General features: G+C 38.5%; 1 protein-coding gene across 2 annotated transcripts in view; it reads right to left on the bottom strand.

The window, feature by feature from the left end:
• Dcc (DCC netrin 1 receptor) overlaps positions 1-25,039 on the bottom strand; it is a 1,165,274-nt gene that overhangs the window by 8,673 nt on the left and 1,131,562 nt on the right. The gene's annotated exons all lie outside the window — the stretch shown is intronic.

Genomic DNA, 25,039 nt, shown 5'->3' with positions numbered 1-25,039 from the left:
CTCTGGTTCAGGCTACAAAGGCAATATAACCCCCAAATAAACTCTAAATTGTGAAAGATACAAAGATGTGTGCGCTTAGAAGAAATACCTGCTTAGTCTATAAAGAAAGATTAGTAAAATGAAGTCTTGCATGGATAAACTGATAGAATTTTATTAATAATTATCTTTTGAACTAATATAGATTAATTTTGTCCTGATCAGAATAAACTCTGTCAACAGAATACATTTTAATACCTATCAAGAACCTGGAAGAAAATATGATGTCTGGTGAATGCCATTTTTATCACGAAAAAAAAAATTGTTTTTTGCTTAGTTTGAAATATACATTAAAAAAATCCTGCTTAACTTTTATCAGTATTTCTGTTTCATCTCAATTAACTCACAATAAATGCTTGTAAAGACTTGATAAATTGGCTAGCACATGTCACAGGACTAAAAAGTCATGTCTACTTAGCATTGAAACCAAGACGTTTAGCACAAAACTTAAAGTGTCAGAGCAGCTACACCCATGAAATCTCACCAGCATGGCTGCCAGTCAACATAAGCTCTGAACAAGAACCAACTCCAAAAAATTGTCTCTGGCCTCCACCATCATGCTGTTATGGCAGGTGTGCCTGTGGTCTTATCACACATACCAAACACTCACAAATAATAATATAAAAATTGCAACTTGAATTGGACCTTAGTAAAAAGAGGGAAGATGCGGGGATAAAACAAATCTACGAGGCAACATTTTAAATATTTAAATGTTCGACACAGTCATTTTTGGTTTATAGTCAACAATTAATTTTTGCTACTATTATTCTCAAATCGAAGGACACTCAAATCTCCATTCGTACAGAGATTGCAGTGTTAGCTTGTTTTCACTAGATGTGAACAAGGCATGTGTTTACTGCATTTAGCTCTATCCTTACTTATTCTTCAGCATGTGACTACGCACAGGGTTTTCCTGGCAGAATCTTACAAATGGAGCCATTAAAAATGTCTGTTCTCCCTCAGTTGTCAATTGGATCTTCAGATGATCCTCATACCTAATTTGTAGTAATGTTTCACATTATTTGGCTGGAGACATAGGTTAGGTTTTGGATATTTGCCTAGTGTACACAGGGCCCTAGGTTCAATTCACAGCATTGATATAGATGATAGATAGATACATTGATAGATACATAGATACATAGATAAATGAAATATGGATACTAATAAATATATTTAAATGGAGATAGACATTTTGTAAAGGAACTTTTAAAGTTAAAGTTCACAGAATGACCACGGCATGGTGGTATACATACCATGGTTAAAGGAATCATTTGTTTAGAGCTGCTCTGGCTGCATAGCCTAGTTCTGTCTCAAGCAACAAGTCTCCTGCCTTCTCTGTACTGGTACATGCACAGAAGGCCTAAGAATTCCGCCATCCATACATGAAACAAACAAACAAACAAACAAAAAACAAAACAACCACCAACAAAAAGCCCAACCAAACTAATAGTTAAAAAAAAAAGTATGTTGTTGAATTTGAGAATGGATGTATCTGTTGAATTCCTGATTTGAGTCATATTCTCTGAGCTGTGTTCATTTACCCTATAAAGGTTTCCAGGTTAAGGGTAAACCTGAGTTCAGCTTTATTTTCAGCAAAGCAGTACCCTCCCCTTGCAGGGGCACCTCTTATGCTCCACTACCTTAGCCCAGCAGGTGTTTCTTGTTGAGTGTTTTCCCTGTGGACTGAGTTGTACATATTTATTTGTTTTTAATCTAGGCTTCCTAGATGATGAGAAGAACAGATTTGTTTTTAAGGTTTTCTACATGTTTTAAATAAACTTGAACTAAGCCTGTGAACTTTACCAGACACATGCAATGCGCCTGGCACACACTGAGAATCAGTTCTCTTTAACGCAGCTATTTACAAAGAAAAGGTAAATGTGTCAATTGGAGAAATTAAAGGGCACGGGTGCAGCTTATCATGGAAAAAACTGTAGCAGGGCTGGTTCTTGTAAACTTTTTTAGAATTTGCCAGACTTAGTCATATGGTGCTGAATATTTATCTTAGTACATTTTGGCAGCTTTGTATGTAGAGGGAATGCGATGTTCAGGCATGGCTGACCATTATCACTGTAGAAATACTCCTCTTAGATATATTTTTTTACCTAACACATGGGCAGATGCTTAATGTATTATACTCCATTTGGCATATTAATACATAATGCTACAACACAGGTGTGCCTAAAGACTACCTTAATTTGATCTCATTAAAAAAAATAAGATCATTATGATAAAGTGATTTTCTCTAGCAACGGGGCAACAATTATTCATTCTTTCAGAATTTACTAAATGTAACAGTTATTCATTCTTTCAGAATGTACTAAACGTAATACAGTGACAATATACTGTGAGCTTTGTACAAGATATCTCGGCAATCTTGGATCCAGAACACAGGGTGTGTGTAAATATTAACAGAGTTCTTGTTTTTTCTGAAAAACTATTCACAGCATCATAAATGTTCAGAACTCTGAGACATCAGTGGGTCCTGGATCCTATCCTCTGACCTTCTCTTTGGTTTTCCTAAAAAGAGCCTGAGGTCCTTAGAAACCACGACACTGCCGTAGAACTAATCTCCATAAAATTCCTATAGGCAAAGAATTTGAGCAGTCTCCCAGGACTTATTATTGGCAGGATTTGACTGGTGCAATCAGTGGCCTTACATGCTTTTCCTTTCCTTATGATAAAGAAGAGTTAAAGTTATGACTATAGGAAAATTTTCCAGGAAATATTTGTTAATAACTAATTAGACAATACTGATGTCAAAACTACTCTTTAGCAAATGACAGAAGATTTATATGAGCTGAAGGGAAAACAGTGTATGCAGCAGGGCAGAGCCTTCACCTCACCTGGACAGTAGAGCTGGGCCTGGTGGAGGGTGCTGGTATGAGCTGACCCCTAGGGCATGAGTGCAGGAGGGCCTTCCACCTCACCAGGGCAACACAATGGAGTTGGCCCTGATGATGAGGACAAGGGATAGCCAGCCCCAAGGGTGTGAGGGCAGGAAAGCTAGCAGCATTGGGTGGCCTAGCTGGAACAGTGCTGGAGAGCTCCACCCTGGTGGTGAGGTTGCTGTGGCGGAGTCAGGGATGCTGAACAGCTCAGTGACCACCCAGCTCCAGCTTCATGGCTTTGAGTCAGCCCATCCCCTACACCATCTATGAACTGTTAGAGCATGTGAAAGGGCCAGTCCTTCTGATCTGAAGCTGCAGGATCTCCGTGACACAGGGCAACAACAGGATAACTGGGAAGAGACCTAGTGATGATCCAGTATTGATGCTGTCACAGAAGCTAGAGACCTTGAGCCAGACCAATGACTCATTGCAATGAATATTTATGAGTGAAGCTGTGTGGACAGAGGGGTACCCTGTGGGACACACTGTGACACACTACAGCATCCATGAGGAGATGTTTTATATGCTTTTTTGTTTATTTGTTGTTGTTGTTGTTTGCATGTTTTAAATTTTCTTCTGGGCGAGAGGTTGCAAGGGCAGAGAGCTGAGATAAGGGGATAGGAAAAGGATTAGAACTGGCATGCGTGATACGAAAGTCACAAAGAATCAATAATTTAAAAAAAGTCTACTCTTTAGTAAACAGAAAATATTGCAAATGAAGAGATTTCTATGAAAGCCTTTGTGCTGGGAAGCTGACCCTATTCTCCTGGGTGTGCATTAATTCTGTGCCTGTGCTCTGTCTCTCTTTGTATAGCTTTAGCATTTTCTGCTTTAAACCTCAGATATTTTAAGCTGTGCACTAAAAGCCTGAGTCCCAAAAATCTCACCAAGCCATGCTTTACCATTTACGTAAGTATTTGAAGCTTTCTGAGCAATTGCTTTCTGATTTCATTTTCTCGTTTGTATCCCTAGTCATCTATGGGGCTACAAGTCAGAGCTAATTCTTTACTGTGCATCTTACAACTTACCAGTTGCCTTCCCCAAGGGTCACATTCTGACTTCATCTTCTACAGCCTTGGAACCAAACATACATCTTTATATAAAATAACTAGTCTTGTGGCATATACCATTTTGAAGTGAAACAGAAATGCATTCCTCTGGCATTTACGTTAGTGAGTAGAGCCTGGGGACTTTGCCTTAACTGAAGACATTTCACAGAAAGCCATCCTTCTGCCTCTTACATACTGATGTGCTGTTGTTGGGAGAACTTTTAACCTGAGTTCATTCCTCCATGTTGAGATTTCCTAGATTACATTTGCAGAAACGGTTTTGGTATACTTTGTAAACATTGCCTGATCTTTTTCCTACATAGCTGTCAGTTTATTGTATGGAGTCATCACTAGTGGACCTTTGGAGTGCTCCTATTTGGTATAGAATGCTGGCCCAGGATCTTGCTTTGTTATTCTGTCTACCCTCTGTAAAAAGATTTCATTACATAGATGACATAATGATAAACTCTGGTCTTTTGCAGATCTGGAAATGTAGCTAAAAGACATACAGGTTCATCCCCGCCCCCACCCCCTGCAAAAAAAAAAAAAGGGGGAGATCAGTCAGCATAAGGTACAAGGGCAAGGCTTGGTTATAAAGTTCTCAAATGTATTATGGTTTAGTAAGATGTGTGTAATTCCTGAAGGTGTTATTGGCAAAATCCTATAACAGCCTGACCTGTAAATGAAAAAGACCTACCAACATTTTGAGATTCTTGAGATATTGGTGAATTTTCATAACACGTTGTAGTTGGAGCTTTGGTTACTTTATATATAAACATATTTTTGTTTTAATACCAGGTGTGGGATATATGGATGCTTCAGATTGTCCACAGCGGCAGACAGTGCCATGTGAGCTCTAAGAAGGGTTTGATCTTTGTCAGCTTCAGATAGTTTAATTTTGGGGACTCTGAGAGGGTATAAATCTAGAGTCTAAGGAGGGATAGGGAGGGAGGCTGCTGAGGAAGCAGGTTGCTGCTGCTCTTCCTCCCTGCTGCTCCTTGTTGTTGTTGATGCAGTTCGATGAGAAGAAGTTGAAGATACCCTGACTACAAAGATTGGACTTGCCCTGAGGAACGTGATGACTCTAACGGGAAACAGTCTAAAGAGAAATATGCTCCCCCTTTCGCCTCTAACCTTCTTTCGCTCCAATATAGTGTTTGGAGGTTGGAAGGGAGTTGAAAAAGTGGACAAGAGTTGTAAGGGAGGTAGAGTATAAGAACTCCAATAAAAATAGATAAAAATCACACACCAACTCTCCATCTTGCCCTAGCAGCCTATCCTCTGTATAACTTGATAGAGAAAAGTGCTATATGGTGTCGGGGCAGAAAGCCTTAAGCAACTTTTAAACAGGCTAAGGTCCTTGTAAGACAGGATAAATAGCTCTGTGCCTACTACTACAGTCTCTCTTCCTGATACGTGTCACCAGGAGTTCAATGGCCTAGAGTTGGGGGCTATGGCAGGAGCAAACAGTTCCAGTAGGGTTTTTGGTTTCAGCCAGGGAAAGAGGCAGAAACTCCATGCACAGAACTAGAACATCAGCTGTGAGCAGTATATAAAGCATCACAACAGGAGGAATTCTTTATGTTTCCCACAATCACCACTATAAAAACAGCTTACCTGACATGTCTACACTGAAGGTGTCCTGGCCAAACCTCTTTCCGGTGTAGCACACAATCAAACTTTACAAAGGTGGCATGCATCCTTATTGCAAAGATGTAGGGTGTCTGCAAACCCCATCTCCAAAGCCATGAAGGCTGCCTTAGGATCAGAGTCCTTAAAAGCCACCCAGCATCAGCCCAGTAATTTATCCAATAGCTAAGTCAAGCAATGTAGTGGAAGGGATGCCTTGTACACAGATGGTACTAGCAGGCACACCAAACAGAAGTGTAACCTGTACTGAGACAAATGATCACAAACCTCACACGTCTGGAAATAGTAGTCAATGTGCTGAGTTAAGAGCAGAGAACAGCTGAGTCGCCTGAAAGAGGCTTAGCCCAACTGAGTCACGTGGGAAGGAAACTTCAATTTTTTGTCCTGCCTGCAGGATATGGTGTGCTTCAGGTTCCTGCCTTCTGTGAGCTGTCACCAGCGCTGGTGTGTGCTGTGGTGATGTAACTGTATTTGAGTGATTTCTGTGCCTGTAAGTCACCCTTCATACATATTCCTTTAAGTAGCCCAATAAAACTCACTGGTTTTCCGAGATGGACTCTGGTGGCATCTGTATTTTAGTGAGGCCTGGAGATTGATCACATGCACGTTATGTCTCCTCAGGAAAAGTCTTGTCAAAAAATATTCTAGGTGAACTTTTAGGGAGGATTCATTCATGCACTGTTTTGTATAAAAATAGGCATGCATGCATGTGGTTAAGATCAGATGTACTACAGATCTGATACACAGTAGAGGTCTCTTAACTTAATCTGGTAGTTAAAGAATGGAACCACTGCACATGCTGCTGACTATAGAAACCAACTTTTTCTTGAATATTGTAAGAGAGAACCAAAGAGTAATTAAGATTCCTTTGTTATTCCCAGATCTCAATATCCTCAAAGACGACCAGGAGCTGGGCCATGTATGCAAGAACAAAGAGCCTTTTTTTTGGGCTTAAGTTTGGGTTCCCCCATTGTCCAATGCGGTGGATTAGGGAAAGAGCCTCTAGAAGCTGCAAAGCTATTTTTTTATTATGGCTTGAGGAAGGAGCGGGACTTGTTAGTTACATGATTGGTTTGCATTTAGCAGAAGCAAGCTTGACGTAAACTGACTGGATGGTGCTGATCTAGGGGATGGGGGAGTACTTCATGGAGTATCCAAGTAACAAGGTGTGCCCAGGTAACAGAGAGAGTTAACAAAACGTTCCCAGGTAACAACACCATTTTGACTAGCTAAGCAAAGGTTTCTAACTAACCTTTAATTTGATTGGTCAAGTGCTTGGGGGACTTTTCTAGGCAGTTACTAGATTATTGTTTCTGATTTTCAGGGAGGTTATTGAGTTAGTGTATCTCATTTGCATGGATTATAGAAACATGATTTAAGCAACTGTGGCAACTTTACCAGGGAAGAGAAACTCAGGCCTATAGTATCTTATGAAGCCTGTCATGGCAGCACAGGTGCTGCTTGGGCCCTTTATCTTGGGTGTCCTAACTCACGTGGCTGACTGTCAATCTTGAACTTGCATTTCTAATCTACCCTACTGCTTTACTTTGAACAAACTGTGCTAGCAAAATCCATGTAAGATCTTAGATCTTTCAAGAGGCTAAGAACCTGAAAACACCTGGGCCAGACCCACAAAAATCAAAGAAGGCTCTGTGACCTACTCTTCAAAAGCATTGCTGGAAACAGCAGTAAGTAGAAAATAAACCATTTCTTCAGTACGGGAAACCCTTGTTTCATCATGACTGGAGATGTCAGGGCTATTACTGGTTTTCTGAAGCTGGCAGATTGGAGCTGCAGCTTACAGGGTGACTTCATTCTTATTTACTCGTTTTAGAGGACAGCGCTTACTTTGATAATTAGAATATGCATGAACAATCTCTACAAAACTTCTATGGATTATATCAGAGCAACGTATCAAAGCAAAAATAAAAGATAAATATCAAAAGAAATCTCCCCATCGCTCCGAGCTGCTAATGTTATAAAATCTCTACTGTACAGTCAACATACTCTGAGCTCTGTTCCAAATATAAGGAATGACTTTCAGAGTGTGATCAGGAAAGGCATCTCACATTGGGAGGGAGAAATAAACACACATGTGGATGAGAGCAAGAGAGAGGAGGAACATTCCTGGGGTGGCAAAAATTGGAAAACTCATTTGCTTGCATTTAGGCATGGAGAGATGGGGGATTCCCAACCAGGGACAACTAGCTGATGGGCAAAATGAAGTCTTTTGGAGTTACTCTATTATTATTATTATTATTATTATTATTATTATTATTATTATTTGCAACACAATGAATGTGATCTATAAAATGAAATCCTGATAAATGCTCACACATGCTGAAAAGAATTCATAGCTGCTGCTACTACAACACATGCCTTGGAAAGGCAAAGCACTTTGTTTTGGCAGAGGTGTTTATAATTTTGAGTACATGCTCACTATATTTTACTGTTTTTAAATCTATATTGAAGCAGTTTACTGTGGTGGGAGAGGGTGGCAGAAAAGTGCTTATCACTTGACAGCCAGGATGCAAAGTATGGGACAGAGACAGGAAGGGGCCAAGGGCCTAATATATTCTTCCAGGCTAGGCTCTTGACCAACCCAATGGCCTTTGAGGAGGTCCCGCGTCTTACATGGTCCATCAGTTCTTAGCAGTGCCATGTTCAAAAAAGGAGGACGTTAAAACAGGCTTTTGAGAGTCAGGTATCTGCGCTATAAAAGTGACGTTAATTACCCCGCCTCTTTCTTTGACTCTCGATTTTTTTTTCATATCTATCAAAGTTAAGTAGTTTTCCCTTTAAATTATAACAATTATATGAAAAGCTGATACACCCATCTCACCTGCATTTCATTTCAGTTCTGATTTTTAAATTTTATTTTATTTTGTTTGTTTATGAATACGTTTTATTTTGTTGAAACTTAATTCTCATTTTCCCATTTTTAATTCTTCCTGGGCTTCTTACCAAACTCAAGCCCCTCCCCCCCATTTAACTTTCTATTTAAGGTCCTGACTCTCCTTGATATTTAGGAAGCATCAGATAAGCATGGTGACAAGTGCTTTAAATCCCAGCACTGGGGAGACAAAGGCAGAAAGACTGCTGCTCATTCAAGGCCATTCCAGGCTACCAAGCATTTGATTCTGACTCGGTAAATAAAATACAAAAATTAAAGAACACTAGAAAACATTGGTTAACACATTGATCAAAATGTATTAAAACAATTTCTCACCAACTTAATTCATAGGGGATAGCAGTTTGCCCTTAAATTGGTGCTGTATAGAAAAATATAGGCTTTATTAGAAAAACACTAATGAAAACCTATAACAACACTTCAGCTCATTTTTGCTTTTTATATTTCAAACCATAAGTTGGTTAAGTAAAATAATGCAGTATTAAATTTCTATGAGTTGAAATGATCCATGGTTAATTGAAATGTTTCAATTTGCAAATACTTTGGTTGAAGCCACTGCACAATTTTCCATGCCTGGGGTACATGCTGGAGTCCCTTGGTGCAACACCGGAAGCTGCTATGTTAAATAAATGCTTTTCCATGCTTATACAACTAATTAAGTGAGCATCGCTTTGGTTTTAATGTTGTTTCCTCAGCAGGACCCAGTAAGCAGGGAAACACAAATGATGATGGAGCTTCGCGATGGGCCAGCAGTGTGTACCGGGGGAAGATGAACAGCCTCAGCAGGCATTTACTGTTCTAAGCTTTATTTCCACAGTGAAGTTATTAAACATTTCATTTGCTCATTAGGTGCATAATATATGACTGCCAGGTGCGGCTTCCTGCTAGCAGCTCCTTGCAGAACTTGCTCCCTATTACAATACTCTCTGTGTTGGGAACCACCAGACTGGACTGCAACAGAAAGGCACTGCAGAGAGCCACCTGGGGCAGATCAGAGGCCGTGGTGCATCCTGGCTCTGATCTTCACTGTACTTTCAGATGCTTGCCCACTTTCTCCTGTAGCCAACTCTAGTTTTCATTCCTTTATTATTACGAATAAGATTAAAGGACAATTGATTCCCCTTGTCTCTTACCTATTCTAAAGTGGCAACTGAAAATGGCCTCTCTGTCTGCTTTTGATGTGAAGAGCATTCTGATACGTACTCATTTTTAAGTGATCCGTCTGCTCATGTCATCTGAGAATGAGGGAGGTGTTGTGAAGCCACCCGCTATGGGAGAAATGTGAACTATGTATGGGAAATGTATGGGAAACTGTACATTCTTCACTATTTTATGTTCACAAAATATTAAAAAGTAAGAGTGAGCAGCAGCGGTATTTACTCATATACAACAGTCACAAGAGTTCCTCATAAGCAGGGGCCTAGTTTCAAACATGAATGTTTTCACGTTAAAAAATTTTACTTCACAACACACACGAGTGGATTGCACTGTAAGAGTACTGAGCATTTAGATGGTACTAAGAAAAGGCTTGTTCTCTTCTAACATTCCCGTTTCTCTTTGGCGACATGGAAACATAGTTATGTCCCCTGCGGATGTACTGACGAGGGGTCTTGCTTCTCTACCCTTATATATTCTCATAAGTAAACAGGGCTACACTGAGTCACAGGTAAGATAGTTGTCACATAGTGATATTGATGTGATAAAGGTCACTACTTGCGTTCTTAAACCTGTGTGTAATTGACATAAAACCTCCCGTTGTGTAGACTGCATTTATTAAGGAACTCCGAAAGGCCCGACTCCAGTGGAGCAAGCAATAGTCACATGGTGAGGGAGTAGGAGGGAAGCCTCCTAATCATTCTTGCCAGGTTGTTCCAGAAGGTCATTGCCTGCTGGAATCTGGATTTTCATTGGGTCATCAGTCCTTTATCTCTATCTCAAATATGTGACAGAACCCAGAGAAAAGACATGGATGTCTCTGCTTAGAGGTGCGTAAACTATGATACCCCACACTTCCCACAGTTTCTTATGTTCCTTTTAACAGACTTCCTCAGTACACTTTATAGTGTTGTCTTGGAAACTAGAAAATCAAAATTCAAAGAAGACAAGGGAAAGCTTATGTCCACTCGCCAGTCAGGGACCTTGGGTGAATGAAGGCGAGAATAAGAATGGTATGGCAGGGAGATGACAGCATGGTGTCAGCGACTTAGAGGGGAGGAGTAAGAGAAAAGAACAGTAATAAATCCTCAGATTTCTGCTCCTCTCTCTCTTCCGCAACTGGGAGCGCAACCAAAGACGAGGCACATGTGTCCACCACTGTCACATTCTACCAGTAAGCCCTGCAGATTCCCCCTTCTTTCTTTATTCCTGCTGAATGTCTTCCCTTCTAATAGAGGGAACAGTATATATGTAACCCCACAACAGTAAAGAAATGAAAAAATTCTGAAGACTCAAATACAGTATTTATGAGATGGTCTTAGTTGGAAAAATGCAACAGAAATTGTATCCACGTATTTTGTTGTTGTTGTTATTGTTGCGTCCTTTGTCCCCTTTCAGGTACTTCTCCCCTGTTCCATCCCTACCCATCATTTTCCACTTTCTTTCTATATACTAAACATCTTAAAGCACAAGACATCTATTCTTTCCTATGACAGAAAAATGATCCAATAATGCAACCAATGAGAAATCAATCACAGCTTTACAGCTGCCTTGACTTATTTGAATTTAATGATAAATGATATAAAGGTGATAGCAGGAACTGAAAGATTTTCTGTTGCCATTTCATCTACCTGTTTACGCGATGCTTTGCTTCTTAACTTAGCTCTCCAATATGATGGTACTGTTTTATTTTCCGGCTCCCTTTTTCTCTGGCTGAACAATGAACTAGCAATCCTATAAATGATTTAAATATTCTTCTGTGGATATCTAGCAAGCATTTAATAAGGTACCTGATTGTCTAAATGAAAACATACATTTTTATGGGTAGTCTATGGTCTAACTTCCCATCTTTACATTTTGAAATCTAAGTACCAAAATTCACTAGGCAAATCAGAGGCCAATTAATATTAACTTAAAACAAACAAGCAAATGAACAGAAAACAAAACAAACAAAAAAAATGAGGTTTCTAAAACAGCAGGGGATAGAGCCTAGCCAATCTTCCTAGAAACACAAGTCTAAATATGGTCCCAGGAGTATTTGAGGCTGTAGAGATCCTAGCTATGACAGGTGTTTATTTTGCATTTTGTAATGGAAAAGATTTAACCTTACAATTTTAAAGATTTGAAAGGAGCTAAGCTTGTCAAACAACTCTTGCAAAATGTTTCTTCAGGGAAATAATGACTAGGCAAAGGTAGGTAGAATGTCCTCAAAGGCAGACTGCTGTGTAAGGATGCTAGTGTTCTTGCAATTTGCCCAGTGCCTGACTCAATGAGGAGAGCAGAGCCAATGCTGTGCTCTGATGGTAGCCTTTTCAGCAATACAATGAAGGAATGAAGGTGGACAAAGAAACAAGAAACTGCAGAAAGTTTATACCAGCAATTACCCTTCACTGAGAGGCTTCATAGAGTAACTCTCAAGGAAATCAGCAAAGCTCTTGAGAAGATGGTTCACCTGAGCAGTTTTTTTCCTGCTTTTATGTAATTATTTTTATTTTTATTAATTACATTTTATTCATTTTGTATCCCCCCTGTAGCTTCTTCGCTCCTCTCCTCCCATTCCCACCCTCCCTCTTCCCTATCCATGTCCCTCTCCCAGTCTAAGGGAGATAAGGGAGGTCTTCCTCCCCTTCCCTCTGATCCTAGTCTATCAGATCTCATCAGGAGTGGCTGCATTGTCTTCTTCCATGGCCTGGTAAGGCTGCTCCCCCCTAACAGGGAGGTGATCAAAGAGCAGGCCAATCAGTTCATGTCAGAGACAGTCCCTGTCCCCATTACTATGGAGGCTACTTGGAAACTGAACTGACATAGGTTACCTCCGTGCAGAAAGGCAAAGAGGATGGACATGGAGGAGGGCAAAAACAGGGAACAGGACAGGAGCCTACCTACCACAATGGGCCTCTGAAAGGCACTACCCTGCAGGGTATAGAGGCAGATGCTGAGACTCATAGCCAAACTTTGGGCAGAGTGCAGGGAATCTTATGAAAGAAGTGGGAGATAGCAACACCTGGAGAGGACAGGAGCTCCACAAGGACAGCAACAGATCCCAAAAGTCTGGGCACAGGGGTCTTTTCTGAAACTGATACACCAGCCAAGGACCACTCATGGAGATGGCCTGGAATCACCTGAGCAGTTTTATGACCACACTCTGATACTTTTCTTGGGTTCCCAATTCAAAGTCACAGCTGATTTACTCACCTGGTTAAAATAGCAATAGAAAATACAGAGAAAAAGAGAGAAAGGAGAAAGAGACAGTAGCAGTAGAAACTCAGTCTTCCACTGGCTCTTTTAATGCACATGATCAGTCATCAGATGTAAAGATGAGCGTTTCACATTCTAGCCATTACTCTCTTTAAAGAGCCTGCCTTGGCTTCCAGAGGTTTATCATTTTCAACAATGTCACATCATTATTGAAACTAAACTCAGTCAGTTTAAAGAATTATTCTGAAACATCTAGTATAAAAGGGGAATTTACTTCATTTGCTCAAATAATTTTTTTTTTTTTAATTTTTTTTCTGGTTCTGTTGATCCTATTTGCAACAAGTGAAAGGGTTAGACTAACTTTGTAACCTGTATGTCTTCTAAAGCCTATATTTTAAGTTTTAGGTTCAGGTTAAGCTGAGGCCTCTTAGTACCTTTCCGGAGAACAGAGAAATGTGACCCTATCTGTGAGAACAGATATTAAAAAAGCGAGTACGCAATGACCTTCACTCAGCAAAAAGAACGACCAGACCCTTGACTTCAAGATAGTGTTTCTTAGCAACCAATCCAGACTTCTTCTGAGTAGCTTCTGACCTCCAGCCAAGAGCCCGCAGCCCCTAATCTTCAAGGATGAGCTAATCACCCCCACCTTCAATTGCAGCTCATCCACACTTGGCAGGACTGGCCAAGCTTGAGCCCTAAGACTAACCAATTATCTTACTTTATAGCTTCCTCATCCAATCCTAAATTGCTAAAACTGCAACTTCAAATTTACCCGCACTTTTTCTTTTAAAAACCTAAAGCCTTTGTCTCCCGGTGCCACTCTTTGCTGACCAGCAGGGGTGACCACATTGCACAATGGTTAAATTAAACCTCTTACTTTTGCAATGGGTCCGTGGTCGGGGGAATTTCTGGGAAGGGCGCCATCTTGAACTCCTGAGCTGTGAGACCCCAGGTCTTACACAAGAAGCAAAAAGAATTCACTTAATAATTTATAGCCATTCTGATTTATTTATTTTGTACTTCTGCTATGAAAATGGTCAATTTTATTCTTCATGAAACATCTTCCTTCAATATCTGATTTTCATCTACATTCCAGTGTTAAGATCTCATAGACATAAAATTCTGAATTCATAGATAAATATTATTGCAGTTGTATCAATATTGTTTAAAATAATATTTTTAAATGCAGAAACACATAGAAAACCTGTACTTAGGCATCTTACCATTTTATTAATTGGCACTTGAAACAGACTGTAATTGTAATACTAAATTATTTATAATAGCACACAGTAGATAATGTTTCTGGTAAATATTTTATGTGTAGTTTAAGATAATAATTTTTAACTTTCAAAATTCACCTTATTGTGTGTACATTGAATTATTTTCCTTTCTACAGAAAAACAGATGATCACAGAGACTCTGTTTCATAAAAGACTCCTGACCCAAAGGCCTGGATTCCTTAACATTGTAAAATGATTGGTTTTAATTTGGTGTCATTCTTTATCGGAAGTCATTGAAGAATATATATTCACATACACACATACTCACAAATCGGTATGCACGAGGGCTATGTTTAGAATGCCACTTCCAGATTACACTGTGATATTGGCACATTGCCACCTTAATTCAATCACTTCCAACTTTTGAATGTGTATCTCTGAAACTGACTTAAGCTCATTATACATATCATTTCTTTAAAGAAGACTACAATCTCACAGATTGTAGCAATAGAAACATAACAACTGTTGTTGGTTATGTGTTTTAAAATACTTCCAAGTATAAGAGTAAAAAAAGCAAAATCACCTCTTGAATCCCAAAGCTAATTGTAGGAAATAGCTGGGATAAGGAAATTTTGCTTTTATCAACCATGGACAATTGTCTGTGTTTTGTAACTATTCCCCTAAGCATGGTCTACACTTGCAGGTTACAGTTCTCTGAGCCACTCAGCATTTGCCTTCCCTAGCCTATAGGACTGCATACGCATATTTATATATACAGGTATGTATTCAGATGTGCACATATATTCCTGTAGGTATCATATAATCTAGTATCATTCCTAAAACCTTTAGTAAAATATAATCCTACGATCTTTCGTCAGTTCTCTGAATAACAATATTTTTAAAATCAGATTGCTTCTTACAATATATTTTTAATCTAATTCCATTTACTTTTTAGAATATGATTGTATCATTTTCCCCTTTGCTTTCCCCACTCCTCCAAAGTTTCCTGTATATGTCTCCTTGCTCTATTTAAAACTCTTGACTTCGTTTTAAATTATATGTTATTATATTTCTAGATTTGACCTGCTTAGTCTATAGAATGTTACTTGTATGTGTGTTTTCAGGGCTGAGCATTTGGTATTGGATAAGCAGTTGGTGTGCTCCTCCTTGGAACAGACTGTTTCTCCCACTCCCAGCATTCCTTAGTTTCCTGGAGTTCTTTTGTGTAGGAGGTAAAGCCTCATGGATTTCTCTGGTTCACATCTTTTGTTGTACTTGTTTAGCTCATACCTATGCAGTCATGGTTTTGAGACTTTATGGAATTAATTACTGAAATTACTAGGAAACACTGTCTCACAGAAAACTCCTCAATTCTCTAACCATTAGAGTCTTTCAACCCTCTCTTCCACAATGTTCCTGAGTTTCAGGCTCATGATTTGTTGATTTATTTATTTAGTAGATTTTTTTCCCCTGGGATTGAGATTCACAACTCTGCATTTTGGTTCATTGTGATTTCCTATAACGTCTCAGTCTGTTGAGTGTTGTGAAGTTACTTGAGAGTTCCTCTCCTCAAATGATAAATTAAATCAATATACATTCCATGGGAAACAGTATCATATATGTTTGCAGACATGTACAGGTGTATGGTAAATTGATGTTTTCAAAAACTTTAAGCATTAAGAAGCAATGAACTCTTCCATTTTATAAATGTCCACGGATGGGAGATGGCTTAGTTGTTAAAACACTTTCCCTACAAGCAAGAGATATGAAGATCAGATGCTCAGGACCTAGATCAGTGTTAGGTGGACATGCTGGCTTGTCTATAATTCCAGATGGAACAAGGGCTTCCAAGCAAGATGGCTAGAGGGACTAGCCATACTGGTGCGCTCTGATTTTTAATAAGAGACCTTATATCAAAATAAAAACATAAGGAGTAATTAAGGAAGTTTTGTGATATCAACCTTGGGCCCCCACATGTATACTCACACACATGCACATATGACCACACCTGTACATGTATCCACACATATTTACAAGTGTGTACACACACACACACACTAACCTCACATGCTCATGTACTAAAAGAAGAAAAGAGGCTTTAAGGGCTAGAATCTAAGCTTGGAGTATTTTTTATCATTTCATATATTTTAAGTCTGTTTCATGTTTTATTACCATATATTAGTTATACATAATTATAGAATAATTATATATTTCCATACATGTATGTAAACGTACTTTGTTCCCTTGTCTCAAGTCAGTTCCTTTCCTAACTAGCCTTTTTTTCAGTGTTTTCACTTTCTCTCTCTCACTCAGTGTGTGTGTGTGTGTGTGTGTGTGTGTGTGTGTGTGTAAATGGCTAAGATGTTATTTACTGGAACACAGGCTACACAGGTACCTTACAAGTGGTTAAACCTTTGGAGACATGCTTCGTCCTTTCCTGGCAACCATTCATTTCTAAGAATTCCTCAGTGTACCGTAGGAGCTCTTCAGTGCCTTCCCAGTTAATGAGAGGATGCTGGCAGGCCTAATATTGTTCAGGTCCTATTCAGGCCATACAGCTGATGAGGGTTCACGGGTAAAGTGGCCATGTTATTCATAGAAGACTGCATTCTACAATTCGGCCTCTAATCCTCTAACTCTTAAGTCTTTCTTCACCCTCTTCTGTGATATTCCCTGAAGCTTGAAGGATATGATAAGGGCGTCTCATTTATGAATAGTCATTTATTCACACAACGTTGAGGAGTTACGAGTCTTTGCAGTTACCTCTGATCTCTGCAAAATAAGAGTTCATCTGATCAAAGCTGACAAGAATACTAACTCCTGGGGATAAACATAGTAATTTAGAGGCAATTTGGTAGACATGTCACATCTATTTAACAAAACAACTGTAGCAGATTTTTCCCCAGCACCTATGATTTCCCTTGCCGTGGAGAAGACAAGGACCAAATTTATAATACCAGATATGAATCCATTCAATAGGAATTGGAGTCCAATCCACCATAATGTGATTTGTTACCAATATAAAGGACTGAGTGCAGTTGTAACACATCTTGCCTGTCAGATTAATCATGAATGTTCAGGGTCCACAGCTGACTGTTGACAACTTCTCCCCTCCCGCACTCCCTGATGCTATGAGGGCTGGCCGGTAGGGAAGACACTCCTAGCTTAATTTCGGAGGAATGCTCTGTATCGAGTGGTTAGAGCTGTAACAGAAGTTTTGGTCTCCTTGCAAACTCAGTTATGTAATGTAAATGTGCTTTTGTCTTAATCTCAAGGGTGGGATTTCAGTTTGGGCTTTAGTTTGTCCACAGCAGATAACTGCCTCCTGTGGTTGTGTGGTCTTTGCCAGCTGGTAATGACCTGCCTCACGGAGCACAGAGAGGTGCGTGGTTCAGAGTCTGAGGGATATAAATATGAGAGCCCAGAAAAGGAAGGTGTGGCAGTTTGGAGAGACCAGAGAAAGAGAAAGTGTGGCAGTTTGGAGAGGTCAGAGATGGACAGTGGCAGCTTGGGGGAGACAGATGGAGAGAAATGTTTCAGTACAGCAGCTTGGAGGACCTTGCTTACTGTTCACAGAGATTGATATAGCCCCAAAAGAATATATCGACCCTAAACAGCCGGGAGAAATAAAGTATTTGCACATCCTCTCCCCCACTAACCTTCTCTTTCTTACCTAGGGTTAAAGGGCTGGTGGAAGGCAGGTAGAAGCTTAAATACCCCAAATAAAAAAAAGAGTTTAAAAACAAGCAAAACACAGAATTTTTATTTTTATTTTTTAGCTATAGGGTCTTAGCATCTAGGAAACAGCAGTGATAATTTTCTGAATTGATTTGAGAGCCTTGGCTCTTTTCCTGAAAACAGCGCATTGGGAGGTAGTTCACCCATGACACTGGTATTTTCATGTAATCAACTGTGGCTTTAGGGAATAGCTTTATCTGCATACACAGGGCACTTGCATTCAGACTTCTTTTTAAATATTTAATTTTGACTTAGCTTACCATTTATCAGCTTCCCTCATGGCTCTTCCACACATCTTTAGCTTGACAAATATTTTATGATAAAATTTTTTAAGAAGTATCCCTAACAATGGCATCTTTGCTTGAAGGAACTACTATATTTATGGTAGCTATTTTCTTGAAATGTCTCTGTATCTTGGTTTCTGGAAAGTTATAATAGCATTGTTTTATCTCTAGGACTTTTTCTTTTTGCTCTACCACAAAAAAAAAAAAAAATAGAGATTTATCTAGGATACCGAGTCTGTTTTGAAATTTTGCTTTTTCCTTAAGGTTGTTTTCCTAGGAGTTCGCATCCTATTCTAGTTGGTATCTGCTGAAATGCTCACTTTCTGAAGATGATTCTCTGAAATAGCACTTCAGCTGAGACTGCCCCCATGAATGTTACATCTCTCCATACACATTGTGGATTTCCTCCTGGATGCTCAGACTTCTTCATCCTCATAGTTCTTCCTTCTCAGAAAGCAACCTTCCCCATTTCTCCAGTCTTTCTGTTTGGTTATAGCAAGATCCCTGAACACATGGGTTAAAACAGTAGTCACCTGGGACTCAACTCTTTCCCATCTAATTACTCACTTACTCAACTGTTTCTGCTTCTAAAAGATAAGCCCCCTCTCTCTCTCTCTCCTTCAAATGCCTGGCACACTTTCTCTTTCATTCTTGGTTTACTATTTGACCATCCCTAATAACAGCTCAGTTGTCATTTATCCCACTCAGCCTTTCCCCAGCATATAAACTCACCACAACCTTAGAAAACACACTCTGAAGCAAGACTATTTTCCCTGTAAACTTTCAAATGCCATCACCGGAACCTTCCTGATATAGTTTTGTGACTCTACAGCAATCTGGGAATAGGATTCACAGTGAAGTCATGCTAAATGTGATTATGTTTTTCATCTGCTGTTTAGTGACAAAGGTCACACTTTAAGTTCTCAGAGCATTGTTTATTTTATAGTTGCTGTGCAATATATAGGCATAGCATGTGCCAGCTTTTTTTTTTTGGTGTGTGTGTGTGTGTGTGTGTGTGTGTGTGTGTGTGTGTGTAGCTAACAGAGCTGATGAGCATGTATATCTTACAAAAATGATTTTTTTTTTTTATACTGAGCTACCAGAAATGTAATTTACTGAGCCTGGATTCTCTAAAAAGTCTGGCTAGTTAAAATTTTATGTTTTCTTGTTTGCATTGCAGGTAAGTGTTAAAAAAAATTTCCACCCATTCTTTTAGGATTAGCCAAAGGGTCGACCTGTTGAGGTTATGCGTGTGAGATGCTAATAAGGAAGGAATGTCTCCATACGATTGTTCATAAACTCTTCAGTGCTCAGCATAGTCTCCTATTTGGAATTCCAAAATATCTCCTCTTTGTACAAAGATTGGAAGCCAATTCTGAGTTTAGAAATGAGTTCATCTTATCTTTAAGTTTTTCCCCCCATCTCTACATGGAAACTTATTTTAACATTAAAATAAGAAAATAAAAATTGTATATACTAGGGAAGAAAACCACAAATAAAAATACCATAAAATAAAACTCAAAGAAAATGTAAACTAGTTGTCATGAAACCAAAACTGAAAAAAAAATTGGGGGAATTTTTGTAATTGTCTTTTTTCTACAAAATATTGTTCACTGTGAGACACATTCCGAAGAACACATTAGGATGTTTCAGGTAATATACAGAAGCACAAAGTATTCTTATGAACTCCTTTTATCTTCATGAGAAGTATTTTTCCATTTATGCCTCTCTGAAGAAGGAATAAGAACATGAACTTACAGCGCTGCGTTTCATAACGGCAACTTTTCAGTAAGAAAGTCTGAAGATCCCATCGACATGGTTAGAACCCACGAACTTTTTACTTCAGTGTCTTGTGGGGTTTAGTAACTATTAGGCAGCTACGAAATAAAATAATAGTGAGACTATGCATTTCTATGATATCAAATGTTAGTTTTAGAAGATGTTCCAGAGGAACAAAATGTTTCATTAGGACACTGCACAGGGCTCACTGCTTTCTGAATTCAGAATCTCTGAACCAGGTAAAGGTTCAAAATGTGACATCTGGACGACAGAAGAGGAATGGGGGAAGAAAGAAAAAAAGGAAAAGATTTTATTTTTTAAGCAGTAATTAGAGAGAAAGGACTAAAAATAAACCTTTCTCCCATCCTATTTCTATCACAAGCCTTCTTGAACACGTATTTACTTCTTAGGTGTACTTTATATTCAATAATTAATTATGATAATATCTTTAGGGAAATTATGTAATTTAATTTTCTTACAACTCACATAAACATTACTTTTAATTACCTCCTGTTGCTTTGATTTGTACTATCACTCTTTATAGGTTCAATTACTCTCATTAACACCAGAAAATACTCTAATTTATTTTATAGATTACATATGATAGTCACCCAGGTATTATACTGAGTGAAACAAAATTTTTTTATTGAACCCTGAGTCTCTATGCTTGTAAATCACTCCGTCTTGTAATAGGTGTTCCTCGCTATACCAGTGGATCATGGGAAATCTAGGAGATATTATGACCAACTCCAAAATGATAAGCAACTTCCCAGCTCCCCATGGGAGCTTACCTTCAGCAGAAAATTTCCCACTGAAAGTTTTGAAATCTTAATTATCAATTTTTGTTAGACAATAAAATAAAAGATATTGTTGGACCTAGAACTTCTTAAACATATTTATTTATACTAATCACACCAATGCTTTCATAAGTCACTGAAGATGTGCACAAATTTTGGGGTGCTTATATCGAAAATAAAAGCTTCAATTTTCCACAGTATCTTTGTGAAAAGGGAATGCTCTTGGCCCTAGGCTATGGAAATTTATATTAATAAGAGTTTTCATTTGTTTTGTTTTATGATTTTACAAATATCTTATAAGACATTTTGAACAAATCTTAGAAACCTAAATTAAGGGATGGAAAACTGTGGTCAGGATGTAATACATGAGAGAAGAATAAATAAAAACCAAAATAAATAAAAAACACTCATACACATTAAAAAACAACTAAATTAAACCCACATAAATAGATATAAAACCAAAACCAAAGAAAAGCAGACCTTGGGGATGATGTTTCATAGCTGAGCCTAGATGGGGCATGATGAACAAGAAAAGGTAAGTTATCTCCACGATGTCACATGTAATGAACAATTTGATAGCCTAAGGAATATATAAAGACAGTAGAAAATTTATGTAGCTGTGAACCTGTGGGTTCAAACCACATGTGTGTGTGCGTGCAATCATACTTAGACACACATACAGAGAGATAGAAGAGGGAGGGAGGGAAGAGTGAAAGGGAGGGAGGTAAATTTAGTTTCAACTGAGTTATCAAGGTTCCCCAAACCGGTTAGGAGTACATGTTCTGTTCTAAAATTAAGCTACTCCAGAATGTATACTACAGAAAGGCTTCTGTCCTATCACCTAGAATCTCTTCAAAACCTCAAAATTTGGGGGTCTTTTCCAGATCCACTAAATTGGAACCTGTTATTTCCCAGTACATGAAATTTTAGTCTCACTGCTACAGAAATACTATAGAATTATATCTCAAAGCATATTGAAAATTATTTTAATATCATAGTAACAAATTATGGTGTTTATTTTTTCAACTAGAAGACACATGTCTTAGTGTTGTTTATACATATTAGGTGTGACATAGCCCCTTTATTTCATTCCTCAGTCATTGATGTCTGTTCTTCATCTCCTCAAGCTCTCTGCCTTGTTATTTTCATTGCAGAGGAATAGCTAAGATTAAAGTTTGATCTGAGATTGGGAGATTCCAGTAACAATAAACACATTATCTTGGTTCCCTACAGGACCATTTCGGGGAGATGCAATGCTTACAAAGCCAGGAAGGCAGACATGTTCCCATCAGATTTGCCACAGTGCAGGAGGTAAGGCCTTACTAAAGCCTACACTATTGCAACAGAGGACAGCGTTCTGGCTGTTGGATGGATTTATGGTTTCAGAGCAAGTCCTGCTGTAATGGATGAGGCCTGGCGTTACTGTAAAGCCAGGAAATAATGTTCAGAACGTGCTGAGCTGCCGCTGGGAGCTATTGTATTCACTGCTTTGTGTTCCCTGTGGTGATCCATTTCACTTATGGCCATTATATCCTAAAAAATATACAGGAAAATACAGATAATTTAGATAATGTTTGACCAGACAACAAGCTATTAAAATACTATTTTATGACCCTATTCCTGTACTTCCATTCCTTTCTGAAGGTGCTGAAAATGGAAAGGGACCCATTGTATAAAGTGATAGATCCTCTGAGTTATACCAGATCAGAAGTGTCTAAGTTAAATACTGTGATCTTATAAGCATAACTCATGTTTATATATTTTTTTTCCAAATTCCATTCCTGGTTGGATTCTTATTTTATCTAGTTATGGTGGGAAGTTAAAGCATAAACAATTTAAATGGCATATTCAATAACCTAGATAGTCAGTAGGGGTACTGATCTTCAGAGCGTGGGGAGGGAGGGATTGTTTGTCTTGGCCAGTCAGTACTTTTATTTAAACTTTGCTCCTGATGGGTAAGAGACATGGGAGAATAGATCATTTCTCCTAAGTTTTCAGGTGGTGACACTGTCCTGCTTGCTGTGTTTTCCCCACCAAGCAACGTGTCACTCAGCATGGTTTGCACAGCACAGCCCCCCCTTTTTTTTTTCTGCTGACAAACCAGCTCTAGAGCATTTTCAAAGATAAAACCAACACAACATCTAATTCTAAGTGCAACAAAAAGGGGGACTAAAGGTTAAACCTGAAATCTCTGATTTTAAAGGCACTCTAGGTTAATTGTGGTCTGAAAATGTACGCCTTACTAGGGAATGATGACCCGCTGACTGTGTAAATAGAAAGGAGCATGAAACTTAGAAAGTAGAAGAGTCAGAGGTGTGAAAGAAAGATATTTAAGACAGTAATTTAGAAAAGACATTGAGAAGGGCAGCCATTCCGATATCATTATTTCTATCATCTGTCATGTATAATCATGTTATAATATGCCTCTCATTTGAAATCAGCGGTTTGCATATTATAGTAATACACACACACACACACACACAGGTTAAAATTCTCTTTGCTACAAAAGGTAAAGGCCTTGTCCTCTGAAATCCTTGGCATTCTGGTGAATGAGATTCTGGCAACAGGAACATCAATCCTTCTGGATGTGTAAGTTGAAAGTCAATGTTCAAAAATTCTTAATATGTCTATTGTGGTAACACATTTTCTACCCGGACCTGCCTGCCAGAAAAACTTTATAAATTATCAACAGGTCTGTTACTAATTTTTACTTTATTATACATCTTATCATTATAGCTTGCTGGTAGCTAAATTCAGTTCATCTTAACACAGAGCCTTTCTGTTTAATTTCAGTGTTAGTTTTTTCATAATATGTGTTCAACAGCTCATTAGTGGGAGGTTAGTATGAAAACCTTTCTCAACCTTTCCCACAACTTCAAAGAAAGTTTGGAATCTGACTAATTGATGAACAACAACAACCAAAAAAACTAAGAATCACTCATATAACTGGGATTGAAGACAATGATGTTTAGACTCTTTTTAAACAAGATTTATGATTTATTTTAAGTGTGCGTGTGCGTGTGTGTGTGTGTGAAAGGCATGTGTGCAGGTGCCCACAGAAGTCAGAAGAGCATACTTGATTCCTTGTTTGAGGTGATCTTTTGCAGCAAGTGCTCTGAACTGCTGAGCTAGCTCCCCAGTTCCTAAAGTTTGGAATCTTTAATCAAACTAAAACCTCTCTCATATTTTTACTCTTTCCAAAATCAAAGGGAAAAGTCATATACTACACTTACAAAGAGTATCTGATCTCACACATGAGTAAAGAAGGACGCAGAGGAGAATATCAGTACTTCAGCCGGCACAATGGAGTTCACCATTCTCTGCCAGACTGACACTTTCTCCTGTTGAGACACAGTGGATCCTCCTCCTCCGCATTGCACTACAGGGGAATGGTGCCATGGCTATTTATTTTCATGAACGTAAACTAGTCAATAGAAATTTTAGGACATGGGGCTTCAACTTGTTGCTTCTACTCTACATTAAGATTTGAGTCGCTTGTAGGCTGGGATGTAACTTGTTGTTTGGGTCGTTTTGCATGTTATAATCCACCTGTCACCAATTTGGAAGTTGCTTCACCTTATCTGCCTTTATCATCAATAACTACCTAATCATTCCAGTAACTCTCAAACTTTCCTTAAATTATTAGGATTGAAACTGATGAACTTTATACAAATCCTGATCCCCCCCCCATTTTTATTTTATTCTGATGAACTAAACAGGCAATTGAGTATTCATTGCATGTAAGAGTTTGGATGAAGATCCCAAGAATAATGACCCAGTATTCTGTAAAGCGTTTACAGTGCTCTGCTCCACTCACAGTTGATTTTAGTTGCTTCTCAGTTAAACATGAATCTACTTTGCTGCTGATCTTTAGGAATTATAAACAATTATAACAGCTAAAGTAGTATGTTTATTCACTTTTCCTCAGGCGATTTTTGTAAAAAAGATTTTGATTCCCAAGACGTTTTACAAAAACAATATAAGGTAATCTTCAGAATTTAATCATGTGACCTATTATGTTCATAAGATATGCAAAAGGAATTTTTACTTTGAAAACAACTGCTGCATATTCTTTTACCCATCATTCCTGTCACCCAGGAAACTAGGAAATCTCCAGTAAAATCCGAGGATGAGCTTCCTAACTTACATGTCGTGAAGCATCTTATCTATGGAGGTAACCAAGTGTTGTCTGTTATTATTGATATTTAGATGACATTTTTTAATTTTAATCTTACACTTTAATTACACTAAGCTGACCATTTCGAGTTTACCTATGATCTGAATATTCTCAGTAAAACAATTTTTGCTTCTTTTTTTAAATTGAGAAA

Source organism: Meriones unguiculatus, chromosome 2 (assembly GCF_030254825.1).
Source record: "Meriones unguiculatus strain TT.TT164.6M chromosome 2, Bangor_MerUng_6.1, whole genome shotgun sequence".
NCBI lineage: Eukaryota > Metazoa > Chordata > Mammalia > Rodentia > Muridae > Meriones > Meriones unguiculatus.
This window is presented reverse-complemented; position numbering and strand designations above follow the sequence as displayed.